The sequence below is a fragment of the Notolepis coatsorum genome, assembly GCF_963971535.1.
Source record: "Notolepis coatsorum genome assembly, chromosome: 3".
Taxonomy (NCBI): Eukaryota; Metazoa; Chordata; class Actinopteri; order Aulopiformes; family Paralepididae; genus Notolepis; species Notolepis coatsorum.
In genome coordinates, this window is record NC_140167.1 from 165,779,964 (window position 1) to 165,796,026 (window position 16,063).

Sequence of the window (16,063 nt, forward strand, 5' to 3'; positions counted from 1 at the left end):
GTAAGTTATTTACTTCTCTACAGTTCAGCATATAAGTTATTGACTTCTCTACTGCTCAAACTGTAAGTGATTTACTTATTTACTGCTCAGCCTATACGTTATTGACTTCTCTACTGCTCAGCCTATAAGTTACTGACTTCTCTACTGCTCAGCCTATAAGTTATTGATTTCTCTACTGCTCAGCCTATAATTATTAACTTCTCTACTGCTCAGCCTATAAGTTATTGACTTCTCTACTGCTCAGCCTATAAGTTATTAACTTCTCTACTGCTCAGCCTATAAGTTATTAACTTCTCTACTGCTCAGCCTATACGTTACTGACTTCTCTACTGCTTAGCCTATAAGTTATTAACTTCTCTACTGCTCAGCCTATAAGTTACTGACTTCTCTACTGCTCAGCCTATAAGTTATTGACTTCTCTACTGCTCAGCCTATAAGTTATTGACTTCTCTACTGCTCAGTCTATAAGTTACTGACTTCTCTACTGCTCAGCCTATAAGTTATTGACTTCTCTACTGCTCAGCCTATAAGTTACTGACTTCTCTACTGCTCAGCTTATAAGTTACTGACTTCTCTACTGCTCAGCCTATAAGTTATTGACTTCTCTACTGCTCAGTCTATAAGTTACTGACTTCTCTACTGCTCAGCCTATAAGTTATTGACTTCTCTACTGCTCAGCCTATAAGTTACTGACTTCTCTACTGCTCAGCTTATAAGTTACTGACTTCTCTACTGCTCAGCCTATAAGTTATTAACTTCTCTACTGCTCAGCCTATAAGTTATTGACTTCTCTACTGCTCAAACTGTAAGTGATCGACTTCTTTACTGCTCAGCCTATACGTTATTGACTTCTGTACTGCTCAAACTGTAAGTTATTAACTTCTCTACTGCTCAGCCTATAAGTTACTGACTTCTCTACTTCTCAGCCTATAAGTTATTGATTTCTCTACTGCTCAGCCTATAAGTTATTAACGGCTCTACTGCTCAGCCTATAAGTTACTGACTTCTCTACTACTCAGCCTATAAGATAAGTTACTGACTTCTCTACTGCTCAGTCTATAAGTTACTGACTTCTCTACTGCTCAGCCTATAAGATAAGTTACTGACTTCTCTACTGCTCAGTCTATAAGTTACTGACTTCTCTACTGCTCAGCCTATAAGATAAGTTACTGACTTCTCTACTGCTCAGTCTATAAGTTACTGACTTCTCTACTGCTTAGTCTATAAGTTACTGACTTCTCTACTGCTCAGTCTATAAGTTACTGACTTCTCTACTGCTCAGCCTATAAGATAAGTTACTGACTTCTCTACTGCTCAGTCTATAAGTTACTGACTTCTCTACTGCTTAGTCTATAAGTTACTGACTTCTCTACTGCTCAGTCTATAAGTTATTGATTTCTCTACTGCTCAGCCTATAAGTTATTAACTTCTCTACTGCTCAGCCTATAAGTTACTGACTTCTCTACTACTCAGCCTATAAGATAAGTTACTGACTTCTCTACTGCTCAGTCTATAAGTTACTGACTTCTCTACTGCTCAGCCTATAAGATAAGTTACTGACTTCTCTACTGCTCAGTCTATAAGTTACTGACTTCTCTACTGCTCAGCCTATAAGTTACTGACTTCTCTACTGCTCAGTCTATAAGTTACTGACGTCTCTACTGCTCAGTTATAAGTTACTGACTTCTCTACTGCTCAGCCTATACGTTATTGACTTCTCTACTGCTCAGCCTATTAGTTATTGACTTCTCTACTGCTCAGCCTATAAGTTACTGACTTCTCTACTGCTCAGTCTATAAGTTACTGACTTCTCTATTGCTCAGTCTATAAGTTACTGACTTCTCTACTGCTCAGCCTATTAGTTATTGACTTCTCTACTGCTCAGCCTATAAGTTACTGACTTCTCTACTGCTCAGCCTATAAGTTACTGACTTCTCTACTCCTCAGTCTATAAGTTACTGACTTCTCTACTGCTCAGCCTATATGTTGTTGACTTCTCTACTGCTCAAACTGTAAGTGATCGACTTCTTTACTGCTCAGCCTATACGTTATTGACTTCTCTACTGCTCAAACTGTAAGTTATTAACTTCTCTACTGCTCAGCCTATAAGTTACTGACTTCTCTACTGCTCAGCCTATAAGTTATTGACTTCTCTACTGCTCAGCCTATAAGTTATTAACTTCTCTACTGCTCAGCCTATAAGTTACTGACTTCTCTACTACTCAGCCTATAAGATAAGTTACTGACTTCTCTACTGCTCAGTCTATAAGTTACTGACTTCTCTACTGCTCAGCCTATAAGTTACTGACTTCTCTACTGCTCAGTCTATAAGTTACTGACTTCTCTACTGCTCAGTCTATAAGTTACTGACTTCTCTACTGATCAGCCTATAAGTTATTGACTTCTCTACTGCTCAGCCTATTAGTTATTGACTTCTCTACTGCTCAGCCTATAAGTTACTGACTTCTCTACTGCTCAGTCTATAAGTTACTGACTTCTCTACTGCTCAGTTACTGACTTCTCTACTGCTCAGCCTATTAGTTATTGACTTCTCTACTGCTCAGCCTATAAGTTACTGACTTCTCTACTGCTCATCCTATAAGTTATTCACTTCTCTACTGCTCAGTCTATAAGTTACTGACTTCTCTACTGCTCAGCCTATACGTTTCTGACTTCTCTACTGCTCAGTCTATAAGTTACTGAGTTATCTACTGCTCAGCCTATAAGTTACTGACTTCTCTACTGCTCAGCATATAAGTTACTGACTTCTCTACTGCTCAGCCTATAAGTTACTGACTTCTCTACTGCTCAGTCCATAAGTTACTGACTTCTCTACTGCTCAGACTATAAGTTACTGACTTCTCTACTGCTCAGCCTATAAGTTATTGACTTCTCTACTGCTCAGACTATAAGTTACTGACTTCTCTACTGCTCAGTCTATAAGTTATTAACTTCTCTACTGCTCAGCCTGTAAGTTACTGACTTCTCTACTGCTAAGCCTATAAGTTATTGATTTCTCTACTGCTCAGCCTATAAGTTATTGACTTCTCTACTGCTCAGCCTGTAAGTTATTGACTTCTCTACTGCTCAGCATATAAGTTATTGACTTCTCTACTGCTCAAACTGTAAGTGATTGACTTCTTTACTGCTCAGCCTATACGTTATTGACTTCTCTACTGCTCAGCCTATAAGTTACTGACTTCTCTACTGCTCAGCCTATAACTTATTGATTTCTCTACTGCTCAGCCTATAAGTTATTAACTTCTCTACTGCTCAGCCTATAAGTTATTGACTTCTCTACTGCTCAAACTGTAAGTGATCGACTTCTTTACTGCTCAGCCTATACGTTATTGACTTCTGTACTGCTCAAACTGTAAGTTATTAACTTCTCTACTGCTCAGCCTATAAGTTACTGACTTCTCTACTTCTCAGCCTATAAGTTATTGATTTCTCTACTGCTCAGCCTACAAGTTATTAACGTCTCTACTGCTCAGCCTATAAGTTACTGACTTCTCTACTACTCAGCCTATAAGATAAGTTACTGACTTCTCTACTGCTCAGTCTATAAGTTACTGACTTCTCTACTGCTCAGCCTATAAGATAAGTTACTGACTTCTCTACTGCTCAGTCTATAAGTTACTGACTTCTCTACTGCTCAGCCTATAAGATAAGTTACTGACTTCTCTACTGCTCAGTCTATAAGTTACTGACTTCTCTACTGCTTAGTCTATAAGTTACTGACTTCTCTACTGCTCAGTCTATAAGTTACTGACTTCTCTACTGCTCAGCCTATAAGTTATTGACTTCTCTACTGCTCAGCCTATAAGTTATTAACTTCTCTACTGCTCAAACTGTAAGTGATTGACTTCTTTACTGCTCAGCCTATACGTTATTGACTTCTGTACTGCTCAAACTGTAAGTGATTGACTTCTTTACTGCTCAGCCTATACGTTATTGACTTCTCTACTGCTCAGCCTATAAGTTACTGACTTCTCTACTGCTCAGCCTATAACTTATTGATTTCTCTACTGCTCAGCCTATAAGTTATTAACTTCTCTACTGCTCAGCCTATAAGTTATTGACTTCTCTACTGCTCAAACTGTAAGTGATCGACTTCTTTACTGCTCAGCCTATACGTTATTGACTTCTGTACTGCTCAAACTGTAAGTTATTAACTTCTCTACTGCTCAGCCTATAAGTTACTGACTTCTCTACTTCTCAGCCTATAAGTTATTGATTTCTCTACTGCTCAGCCTATAAGTTATTAACGGCTCTACTGCTCAGCCTATAAGTTACTGACTTCTCTACTACTCAGCCTATAAGATAAGTTACTGACTTCTCTACTGCTCAGTCTATAAGTTACTGACTTCTCTACTGCTCAGCCTATAAGATAAGTTACTGACTTCTCTACTGCTCAGTCTATAAGTTACTGACTTCTCTACTGCTCAGCCTATAAGATAAGTTACTGACTTCTCTACTGCTCAGTCTATAAGTTACTGACTTCTCTACTGCTTAGTCTATAAGTTACTGACTTCTCTACTGCTCAGTCTATAAGTTACTGACTTCTCTACTGCTCAGCCTATAAGTTATTGACTTCTCTACTGCTCAGCCTATAAGTTATTAACTTCTCTACTGCTCAAACTGTAAGTGATCGACTTCTTTACTGCTCAGCCTATACGTTATTGACTTCTGTACTGCTCAAACTGTAAGTTATTAACTTCTCTACTGCTCAGCCTATAAGTTACTGACTTCTCTACTTCTCAGCCTATAAGTTATTGATTTCTCTACTGCTCAGCCTATAAGTTATTAACGTCTCTACTGCTCAGCCTATAAGTTACTGACTTCTCTACTACTCAGCCTATAAGATAAGTTACTGACTTCTCTACTGCTCAGTCTATAAGTTACTGACTTCTCTACTGCTCAGCCTATAAGATAAGTTACTGACTTCTCTACTGCTCAGTCTATAAGTTACTGACTTCTCTACTGCTCAGCCTATAAGATAAGTTACTGACTTCTCTACTGCTCAGTCTATAAGTTACTGACTTCTCTACTGCTTAGTCTATAAGTTACTGACTTCTCTACTGCTCAGTCTATGAGTTACTGACTTCTCTACTGCTCAGCCTATAAGTTATTGACTTCTCTACTGCTCAGCCTATTAGTTATTGACTTCTCTACTGCTCAGCCTATAAGTTACTGACTTCTCTACTGCTCAGTCTATAAGTTACTGACTTCTCTACTGCTCAGTCTATAAGTTACTGACTTCTCTACTGCTCAGCCTATTAGTTAGTGACTTCTCTACTGCTCAGCCTATAAGTTACTGACTTCTCTACTCCTCAGTCTATAAGTTACTGACTTCTCTACTGCTCAGCCTATATGTTGTTGACTTCTCTACTGCTCAAACTGTAAGTGATCGACTTCTTTACTGCTCAGCCTATACGTTATTGACTTCTCTACTGCTCAAACTGTAAGTTATTAACTTCTCTACTGCTCATCCTATAAGTTACTGACTTCTCTACTGCTCAGCCTATAAGTTATTGATTTCTCTACTGCTCAGCCTATAAGTTATTAACTTCTCTACTGCTCAGCCTATAAGTTACTGACTTCTCTACTGCTCAGCCTATAAGTTATTGATTTCTCTACTGCTCAGCCTATAAGTTATTAACTTCTCTACTGCTCAGCCTATAAGTTACTGACTTCTCTACTACTCAGCCTATAAGATAAGTTACTGACTTCTCTACTGCTCAGTCTATAAGTTACTGACTTCTCTACTGCTCAGCCTATAAGATAAGTTACTGACTTCTCTACTGCTCAGTCTATAAGTTACTGACTTCTCTACTGCTCAGCCTATAAGTTACTGACTTCTCTACTGCTCAGTCTATAAGTTACTGACGTCTCTACTGCTCAGTTATAAGTTACTGACTTCTATACTGCTCAGCCTATACGTTATTGACTTCTCTACTGCTCAGCCTATTAGTTATTGACTTCTCTACTGCTCAGCCTATAAGTTACTGACTTCTCTACTGCTCAGTCTATAAGTTACTGACTTCTCTATTGCTCAGTCTATAAGTTACTGACTTCTCTACTGCTCAGCCTATTAGTTATTGACTTCTCTACTGCTCAGCCTATAAGTTACTGACTTCTCTACTGCTCAGCCTATAAGTTACTGACTTCTCTACTCCTCAGTCTATAAGTTACTGACTTCTCTACTGCTCAGCCTATATGTTGTTGACTTCTCTACTGCTCAAACTGTAAGTGATCGACTTCTTTACTGCTCAGCCTATACGTTATTGACTTCTCTACTGCTCAAACTGTAAGTTATTAACTTCTCTACTGCTCAGCCTATAAGTTACTGACTTCTCTACTGCTCAGCCTATAAGTTATTGACTTCTCTACTGCTCAGCCTATAAGTTATTAACTTCTCTACTGCTCAGCCTATAAGTTACTGACTTCTCTACTACTCAGCCTATAAGATAAGTTACTGACTTCTCTACTGCTCAGTCTATAAGTTACTGACTTCTCTACTGCTCAGCCTATAAGTTACTGACTTCTCTACTGCTCAGTCTATAAGTTACTGACTTCTCTACTGCTCAGTCTATAAGTTACTGACTTCTCTACTGCTCAGCCTATAAGTTATTGACTTCTCTACTGCTCAGCCTATTAGTTATTGACTTATCTACTGCTCAGCCTATAAGTTACTGACTTCTCTACTGCTCAGTCTATAAGTTACTGACTTCTCTACTGCTCAGTTACTGACTTCTCTACTGCTCAGCCTATTAGTTATTGACTTCTCTACTGCTCAGCCTATAAGTTACTGACTTCTCTACTGCTCATCCTATAAGTTATTCACTTCTCTACTGATCAGTCTATAAGTTACTGACTTCTCTACTGCTCAGCCTATACGTTTCTGACTTCTCTACTGCTCAGTCTATAAGTTACTGAGTTATCTACTGCTCAGCCTATAAGTTACTGACTTCTCTACTGCTCAGCATATAAGTTACTTACTTCTCTACTGCTCAGCCTATAAGTTACTGACTTCTCTACTGCTCAGTCCATAAGTTACTGACTTCTCTACTGCTCAGACTATAAGTTACTGACTTCTCTACTGCTCAGCCTATAAGTTATTGACTTCTCTACTGCTCAGACTATAAGTTACTGACTTCTCTACTGCTCAGTCTATAAGTTATTAACTTCTCTACTGCTCAGCCTGTAAGTTACTGACTTCTCTACAGCTAAGCCTATAAGTTATTGATTTCTCTACTGCTCAGCCTATAAGTTATTGACTTCTCTACTGCTCAGCCTGTAAGTTATTGACTTCTCTACTGCTCAGCATATAAGTTATTGACTTCTCTACTGCTCAAACTGTAAGTGATTGACTTCTTTACTGCTCAGCCTATACGTTATTGACTTCTCTACTGCTCAGCCTATAAGTTACTGACTTCTCTACTGCTCAGCCTATAACTTATTGATTTCTCTACTGCTCAGCCTATAAGTTATTAACTTCTCTACTGCTCAGCCTATAAGTTATTGACTTCTCTACTGCTCAAACTGTAAGTGATCGACTTCTTTACTGCTCAGCCTATACGTTATTGACTTCTGTACTGCTCAAACTGTAAGTTATTAACTTCTCTACTGCTCAGCCTATAAGTTACTGACTTCTCTACTTCTCAGCCTATAAGTTATTGATTTCTCTACTGCTCAGCCTACAAGTTATTAACGTCTCTACTGCTCAGCCTATAAGTTACTGACTTCTCTACTACTCAGCCTATAAGATAAGTTACTGACTTCTCTACTGCTCAGTCTATAAGTTACTGACTTCTCTACTGCTCAGCCTATAAGATAAGTTACTGACTTCTCTACTGCTCAGTCTATAAGTTACTGACTTCTCTACTGCTCAGCCTATAAGATAAGTTACTGACTTCTCTACTGCTCAGTCTATAAGTTACTGACTTCTCTACTGCTTAGTCTATAAGTTACTGACTTCTCTACTGCTCAGTCTATAAGTTACTGACTTCTCTACTGCTCAGCCTATAAGTTATTGACTTCTCTACTGCTCAGCCTATAAGTTATTAACTTCTCTACTGCTCAAACTGTAAGTGATCGACTTCTTTACTGCTCAGCCTATACGTTATTGACTTCTGTACTGCTCAAACTGTAAGTGATTGACTTCTTTACTGCTCAGCCTATACGTTATTGACTTCTCTACTGCTCAGCCTATAAGTTACTGACTTCTCTACTGCTCAGCCTATAACTTATTGATTTCTCTACTGCTCAGCCTATAAGTTATTAACTTCTCTACTGCTCAGCCTATAAGTTATTGACTTCTCTACTGCTCAAACTGTAAGTGATCGACTTCTTTACTGCTCAGCCTATACGTTATTGACTTCTGTACTGCTCAAACTGTAAGTTATTAACTTCTCTACTGCTCAGCCTATAAGTTACTGACTTCTCTACTTCTCAGCCTATAAGTTATTGATTTCTCTACTGCTCAGCCTATAAGTTATTAACGGCTCTACTGCTCAGCCTATAAGTTACTGACTTCTCTACTACTCAGCCTATAAGATAAGTTACTGACTTCTCTACTGCTCAGTCTATAAGTTACTGACTTCTCTACTGCTCAGCCTATAAGATAAGTTACTGACTTCTCTACTGCTCAGTCTATAAGTTACTGACTTCTCTACTGCTCAGCCTATAAGATAAGTTACTGACTTCTCTACTGCTCAGTCTATAAGTTACTGACTTCTCTACTGCTTAGTCTATAAGTTACTGACTTCTCTACTGCTCAGTCTATAAGTTACTGACTTCTCTACTGCTCAGCCTATAAGTTATTGACTTCTCTACTGCTCAGCCTATAAGTTATTAACTTCTCTACTGCTCAAACTGTAAGTGATCGACTTCTTTACTGCTCAGCCTATACGTTATTGACTTCTGTACTGCTCAAACTGTAAGTTATTAACTTCTCTACTGCTCAGCCTATAAGTTACTGACTTCTCTACTTCTCAGCCTATAAGTTATTGATTTCTCTACTGCTCAGCCTATAAGTTATTAACGTCTCTACTGCTCAGCCTATAAGTTACTGACTTCTCTACTACTCAGCCTATAAGATAAGTTACTGACTTCTCTACTGCTCAGTCTATAAGTTACTGACTTCTCTACTGCTCAGCCTATAAGATAAGTTACTGACTTCTCTACTGCTCAGTCTATAAGTTACTGACTTCTCTACTGCTCAGCCTATAAGATAAGTTACTGACTTCTCTACTGCTCAGTCTATAAGTTACTGACTTCTCTACTGCTTAGTCTATAAGTTACTGACTTCTCTACTGCTCAGTCTATAAGTTACTGACTTCTCTACTGCTCAGCCTATAAGTTATTGACTTCTCTACTGCTCAGCCTATTAGTTATTGACTTCTCTACTGCTCAGCCTATAAGTTACTGACTTCTCTACTGCTCAGTCTATAAGTTACTGACTTCTCTACTGCTCAGTCTATAAGTTACTGACTTCTCTACTGCTCAGCCTATTAGTTAGTGACTTCTCTACTGCTCAGCCTATAAGTTACTGACTTCTCTACTGCTCAGCCTATAAGTTACTGACTTCTCTACTGCTCAGCCTATACGTTACTGACTTCTCTACTCCTCAGTCTATAAGTTACTGACTTATCTACTGCTCAGCCTATATGTTGTTGACTTCTCTACTGCTCAAACTGTAAGTGATCGACTTCTTTACTGCTCAGCCTATATGTGATTGACTTCTCTACTGCTCAAACTGTAAGTTATTAACTTCTCTACTGCTCAGCCTATAAGTTACTGACTTCTCTACTGCTCAGCCTATAAGTTATTGATTTCTCTACTGCTCAGCCTATAAGTTATTAACTTCTCTACTGCTCAGCCTATAAGTTACTGACTTCTCTACTACTCAGCCTATAAGATAAGTTACTGACTTCTCTACTGCTCAGTCTATAAGTTACTGACTTCTCTACTGCTCAGCCTATAAGATAAGTTACTGACTTCTCTACTGCTCAGTCTATAAGTTACTGACTTCTCTACTGCTCAGCCTATAAGTTACTGACTTCTCTACTGCTCAGTCTATAAGTTACTGACTTCTCTACTGCTCAGCCTATAAGTTACTGACTTCTCTACTGCTCAGTCTATAAGTTACTGACTTCTCTACTGCTCAGTCTATAAGTTACTGACTTCTCTACTGCTCAGCCTATAAGTTATTGACTTCTCTACTGCTCAGCCTATTAGTTATTGACTTCTCTACTGCTCAGCCTATAAGTTACTGACTTTTCTACTGCTCAGTCTATAAGTTACTGACTTCTCTACTGCTCAGTCTATAAGTTACTGACTTCTCTACTGCTCAGCCTATTAGTTATTGACTTCTCTACTGCTCAGCCTATAAGTTACTGACTTCTCTACTGCTCAGCCTATAAGTTATTCACTTCTCTACTGCTCAGTCTATAAGTTACTGACTTCTCTACTGCTCAGCCTATACGTTTCTGACTTCTCTACTGCTCAGTCTATAAGTTACTGAGTTATCTACTGCTCAGCCTATAAGTTACTGACTTCTCTACTGCTCAGCATATAAGTTACTGACTTCTCTACTGCTCAGCCTATAAGTTACTGACTTCTCTACTGCTCAGCCTATAAGTTACTGACTTATCTACTGCTCAGTCCATAAGTTACTGACTTCTCTACTGCTCAGACTATAAGTTACTGACTTCTCTACTGCTCAGCCTATAAGTTATTGACTTCTCTACTGCTCAGACTATAAGTTACTGACTTCTCTACTGCTCAGTCTATAAGTTATTAACTTCTCTACTGCTCAGCCTGTAAGTTACTGACTTCTCTACTGCTAAGCCTATAAGTTATTGATTTCTCTACTGCTCAGCCTATAAGTTATTGACTTCTCTACTGCTCAGCCTGTAAGTTATTGACTTCTCTACTGCTCAGCATATAAGTTATTGACTTCTCTACTGCTCAAACTGTAAGTGATTGACTTCTTTACTGCTCAGCCTATACGTTATTGACTTCTCTACTGCTCAGCCTATACGTTACTGACTTCTCTACTGCTCAGCCTATAAGTTATTGATTTCTCTACTGCTCAGCCTATAAGTTATTAACTTCTCTACTGCTCAGCCTATAAGTTATTGACTTCTCTACTGCTCAGCCTATAAGTTATTAACTTCTCTACTGCTCAGCCTATAAGTTACTGACTTCTCTACTGCTTAGCCTATAAGTTATTAACTTCTCTACTGCTCAACCTATAAGTTACTGACTTCTCTACTGCTCAGCCTATAAGTTACTGACTTCTCTACTGCTCAGCGTATACGTTATTGACTTCTCTACTGCTCAGCCTATAAGTTACTGACTTCTCTACTGCTCAGCCTATAAGTTATTGACTTCTATACTGCTCCGCCTATAAGTTACTGACTTCTCTACTGCTCAGCCTATAAGTTACTGACTTCTCTACTGCTCAGCCTGTAAGTTATTAACTTCTCTACTGCTCAGCCTATAAGTTACTGACTTCTCTACTGGTCAGACTATAAGTTACTGACTTCTCTACTGCTCAGCCTATAAGTTACTGACTTCTCTACTGCTCAGCCTGTAAGATAAGTTACTGACTTCTCTACTGCTCAGCCTATAAGATAAGTTATTAACTTCTCTACTGCTCAGCCTATACGTTACTGATTTCTCTACTGTTCAGCCTATAAGTTACTGACTTCTCTACTGCTCAGCCTATAAGTTACTGACTTCTCTACTGCTCAGTCTATAAGTTACTGACTTCTCTACTGCTCAGCCTATATGTTGTTGACTTCTCTACTGCTCAAACTGTAAGTGATTGACTTCTTTACTGCTCAGCCTATACGTTATTGACTTCTCCACTGCTCAAACTGTAAGTTATTAACTTCTCTACTGCTCAGCCTATAAGTTACTGACTTCTCTACTGCTCAGCCTATAAGTTATTGATTTCTCTACTGATCAGCCTATAAGTTATTAACTTCTCTACTGCTCAGCCTATAAGATACGTTACTGACTTCTCTACTGCTCAATCTATAAGTTACTGACTTCTCTACTGCTCAGCCTATACGATAAGTTACTGACTTCTCTACTGCTCAGTCTATACGTTACTGACTTCTCTACTGCTCAGCCTATAAGTTACTGACTTATCTACTGCTCAGTCTATAAGTTACTGACTTCTCTACTGCTCAGTCTATAAGTTACTGACTTCTCTACTGCTCAGCCTATTAGTTATTGACTTCTCTACTGCTCAGCCTATAAATTACTGACTTCTCTACTGCTCAGCCTATAAGTTATTGATTTCTCTACTGCTCAGCCTATACGTTATTAACTTCTCTACTGCTCAGATTATAAGTTACTGACTTCTCTACTGCTCAGTCTATAAGTTACTGACTTATCTACTGCTCAGACTATAAGTTATTAACTTCTCTACTGCTCAGCCTGTAAGTTACTGACTTCTCTACTGCTCAGCCTATAAGTTATTGATTTCTCTACTGATCAGCATATAAGTTATTGACTTCTCTACTGCTCAAACTGTAAGTGATTTACTTATTTACTGCTCAGCCTATACGTTATTGACTTCTCTACTGCTCAGCCTATAAGTTACTGACTTCTCTACTGCTCAGCCTATAAGTTATTGATTTCTCTACTGCTCAGCCTATAATTATTAACTTCTCTACTGCTCAGCCTATAAGTTATTGACTTCTCTACTGCTCAGCCTATAAGTTATTAACTTCTCTACTGCTCAGCCTATAAGTTATTAACTTCTCTACTGCTCAGCCTATACGTTACTGACTTCTCTACTGCTTAGCCTATAAGTTATTAACTTCTCTACTGCTCAGCCTATAAGTTACTGACTTCTCTACTGCTCAGCCTATAAGTTATTGACTTCTCTACTGCTCAGCCTATAAGTTATTGACTTCTCTACTGCTCAGTCTATAAGTTACTGACTTCTCTACTGCTCAGCCTATAAGTTATTGACTTCTCTACTGCTCAGCCTATAAGTTACTGACTTCTCTACTGCTCAGCTTATAAGTTACTGACTTCTCTACTGCTCAGCCTATAAGTTATTGACTTCTCTACTGCTCAGTCTATAAGTTACTGACTTCTCTACTGCTCAGCCTATAAGTTATTGACTTCTCTACTGCTCAGCCTATAAGTTACTGACTTCTCTACTGCTCAGCTTATAAGTTACTGACTTCTCTACTGCTCAGCCTATAAGTTACTGACTTCTCTACTGCTCAGCTTATAAGTTACTGACTTCTCTACTGCTCAGCCTATAAGTTACTGACTTCTCTACTGCTCAGCCTATAAGTTATTAACTTCTCTACTGCTCAGCCTATAAGTTATTGACTTATCTACTGCTCAGCATATAAGTTATTGACTTATCTACTGCTCAGCATATAAGTTACTGACTTCTCTACTGCTCAGCCTATAAGTTACTGACTTCTCTACTGCTCAGACTATAAGTTATTAACTTCTGTACTGCTCAGACTATAAGTTACTGACTTCTCTACTGCTCAGCCTATAAATTATTGACGTATCTACTGCTCAGCCTAATTTATTGACTTCTCTACTGCTCAGACTATAAGTTATTTACTTCTCTACTGCTCAGCCTATAAGTTACTGACTTCTCTACTGCTCAGCCTGTAAGTTACTGACTTCTCTACTGCTCAGCCTATAAGTTGTTGACTTCTCTACTGCTCAGTCTATAAGTTACTGACTTCTCTACTGCTCAGCCTATAAGTTACTGACTTCTCTACTGCTCAGCCTATAAGTTACTGACTTCTCTACTGCTCAGCCTATAAGTTATTGACTTCTCTACTGCTCAGCCTATTAGTTATTGACTTCTCTACTGCTCAGCCTATAAGTTACTGACTTTTCTACTGCTCAGTCTATAAGTTACTGACTTCTCTACTGCTCAGTCTATAAGTTACTGACTTCTCTACTGCTCAGCCTATTAGTTATTGACTTCTCTACTGCTCAGCCTATAAGTTACTGACTTCTCTACTGCTCAGCCTATAAGTTATTCACTTCTCTACTGCTCAGTCTATAAGTTACTGACTTCTCTACTGCTCAGCCTATACGTTTCTGACTTCTCTACTGCTCAGTCTATAAGTTACTGAGTTATCTACTGCTCAGCCTATAAGTTACTGACTTCTCTACTGCTCAGCATATAAGTTACTGACTTCTCTACTGCTCAGCCTATAAGTTACTGACTTATCTACTGCTCAGCCTATATGTTGTTGACTTCTCTACTGCTCAAACTGTAAGTGATCGACTTCTTTACTGCTCAGCCTATATGTGATTGACTTCTCTACTGCTCAAACTGTAAGTTATTAACTTCTCTACTGCTCAGCCTATAAGTTACTGACTTCTCTACTGCTCAGCCTATAAGTTATTGATTTCTCTACTGCTCAGCCTATACGTTATTAACTTCTCTACTGCTCAGCCTATAAGTTACTGACTTCTCTACTACTCAGCCTATAAGATAAGTTACTGACTTCTCTACTGCTCAGTCTATAAGTTACTGACTTCTCTACTGCTCAGCCTATAAGATAAGTTACTGACTTCTCTACTGCTCAGTCTATAAGTTACTGACTTCTCTACTGCTCAGCCTATAAGTTACTGACTTCTCTACTGCTCAGTCTATAAGTTACTGACTTCTCTACTGCTCAGCCTATAAGTTACTGACTTCTCTACTGCTCAGTCTATAAGTTACTGACTTCTCTACTGCTCAGTCTATAAGTTACTGACTTCTCTACTGCTCAGCCTATAAGTTATTGACTTCTCTACTGCTCAGCCTATTAGTTATTGACTTCTCTACTGCTCAGCCTATAAGTTACTGACTTTTCTACTGCTCAGTCTATAAGTTACTGACTTCTCTACTGCTCAGTCTATAAGTTACTGACTTCTCTACTGCTCAGCCTATTAGTTATTGACTTCTCTACTGCTCAGCCTATAAGTTACTGACTTCTCTACTGCTCAGCCTATAAGTTATTCACTTCTCTACTGCTCAGTCTATAAGTTACTGACTTCTCTACTGCTCAGCCTATACGTTTCTGACTTCTCTACTGCTCAGTCTATAAGTTACTGAGTTATCTACTGCTCAGCCTATAAGTTACTGACTTCTCTACTGCTCAGCATATAAGTTACTGACTTCTCTACTGCTCAGCCTATAAGTTACTGACTTCTCTACTGCTCAGCCTATAAGTTACTGACTTATCTACTGCTCAGTCCATAAGTTACTGACTTCTCTACTGCTCAGACTATAAGTTACTGACTTCTCTACTGCTCAGCCTATAAGTTATTGACTTCTCTACTGCTCAGACTATAAGTTACTGACTTCTCTACTGCTCAGTCTATAAGTTACTGACTTCTCTACTACTCAGCCTATAAGATAAGTTACTGACTTCTCTACTCCTCAGTCTATAAGTTACTGACTTATCTACTGCTCAGCCTATATGTTGTTGACTTCTCTACTGCTCAAACTGTAAGTGATCGACTTCTTTACTGCTCAGCCTATATGTGATTGACTTCTCTACTGCTCAAACTGTAAGTTATTAACTTCTCTACTGCTCAGCCTATAAGTTACTGACTTCTCTACTGCTCAGCCTATAAGTTATTGATTTCTCTACTGCTCAGCCTATAAGTTATTAACTTCTCTACTGCTCAGCCTATAAGTTACTGACTTCTCTACTACTCAGCCTATAAGATAAGTTACTGACTTCTCTACTGCTCAGTCTATAAGTTACTGACTTCTCTACTGCTCAGCGTATACGTTATTGACTTCTCTACTGCTCAGCCTATAAGTTACTGACTTCTCTACTGCTCAGCCTATAAGTTATTGACTTCTATACTGCTCAGCCTATAAGTTACTGACTTCTCTACTGCTCAGCCTATAAGTTACTGACTTCTCTACTGCTCAGCCTGTAAGTTATTAACTTCTCTACTGCTCAGCCTATAAGTTACTGACTTCTCTACTGGTCAGACTATAAGTTACTGACTTCTCTACTGCTCAGCCTATAAGTTACTGACTTCTCTACTG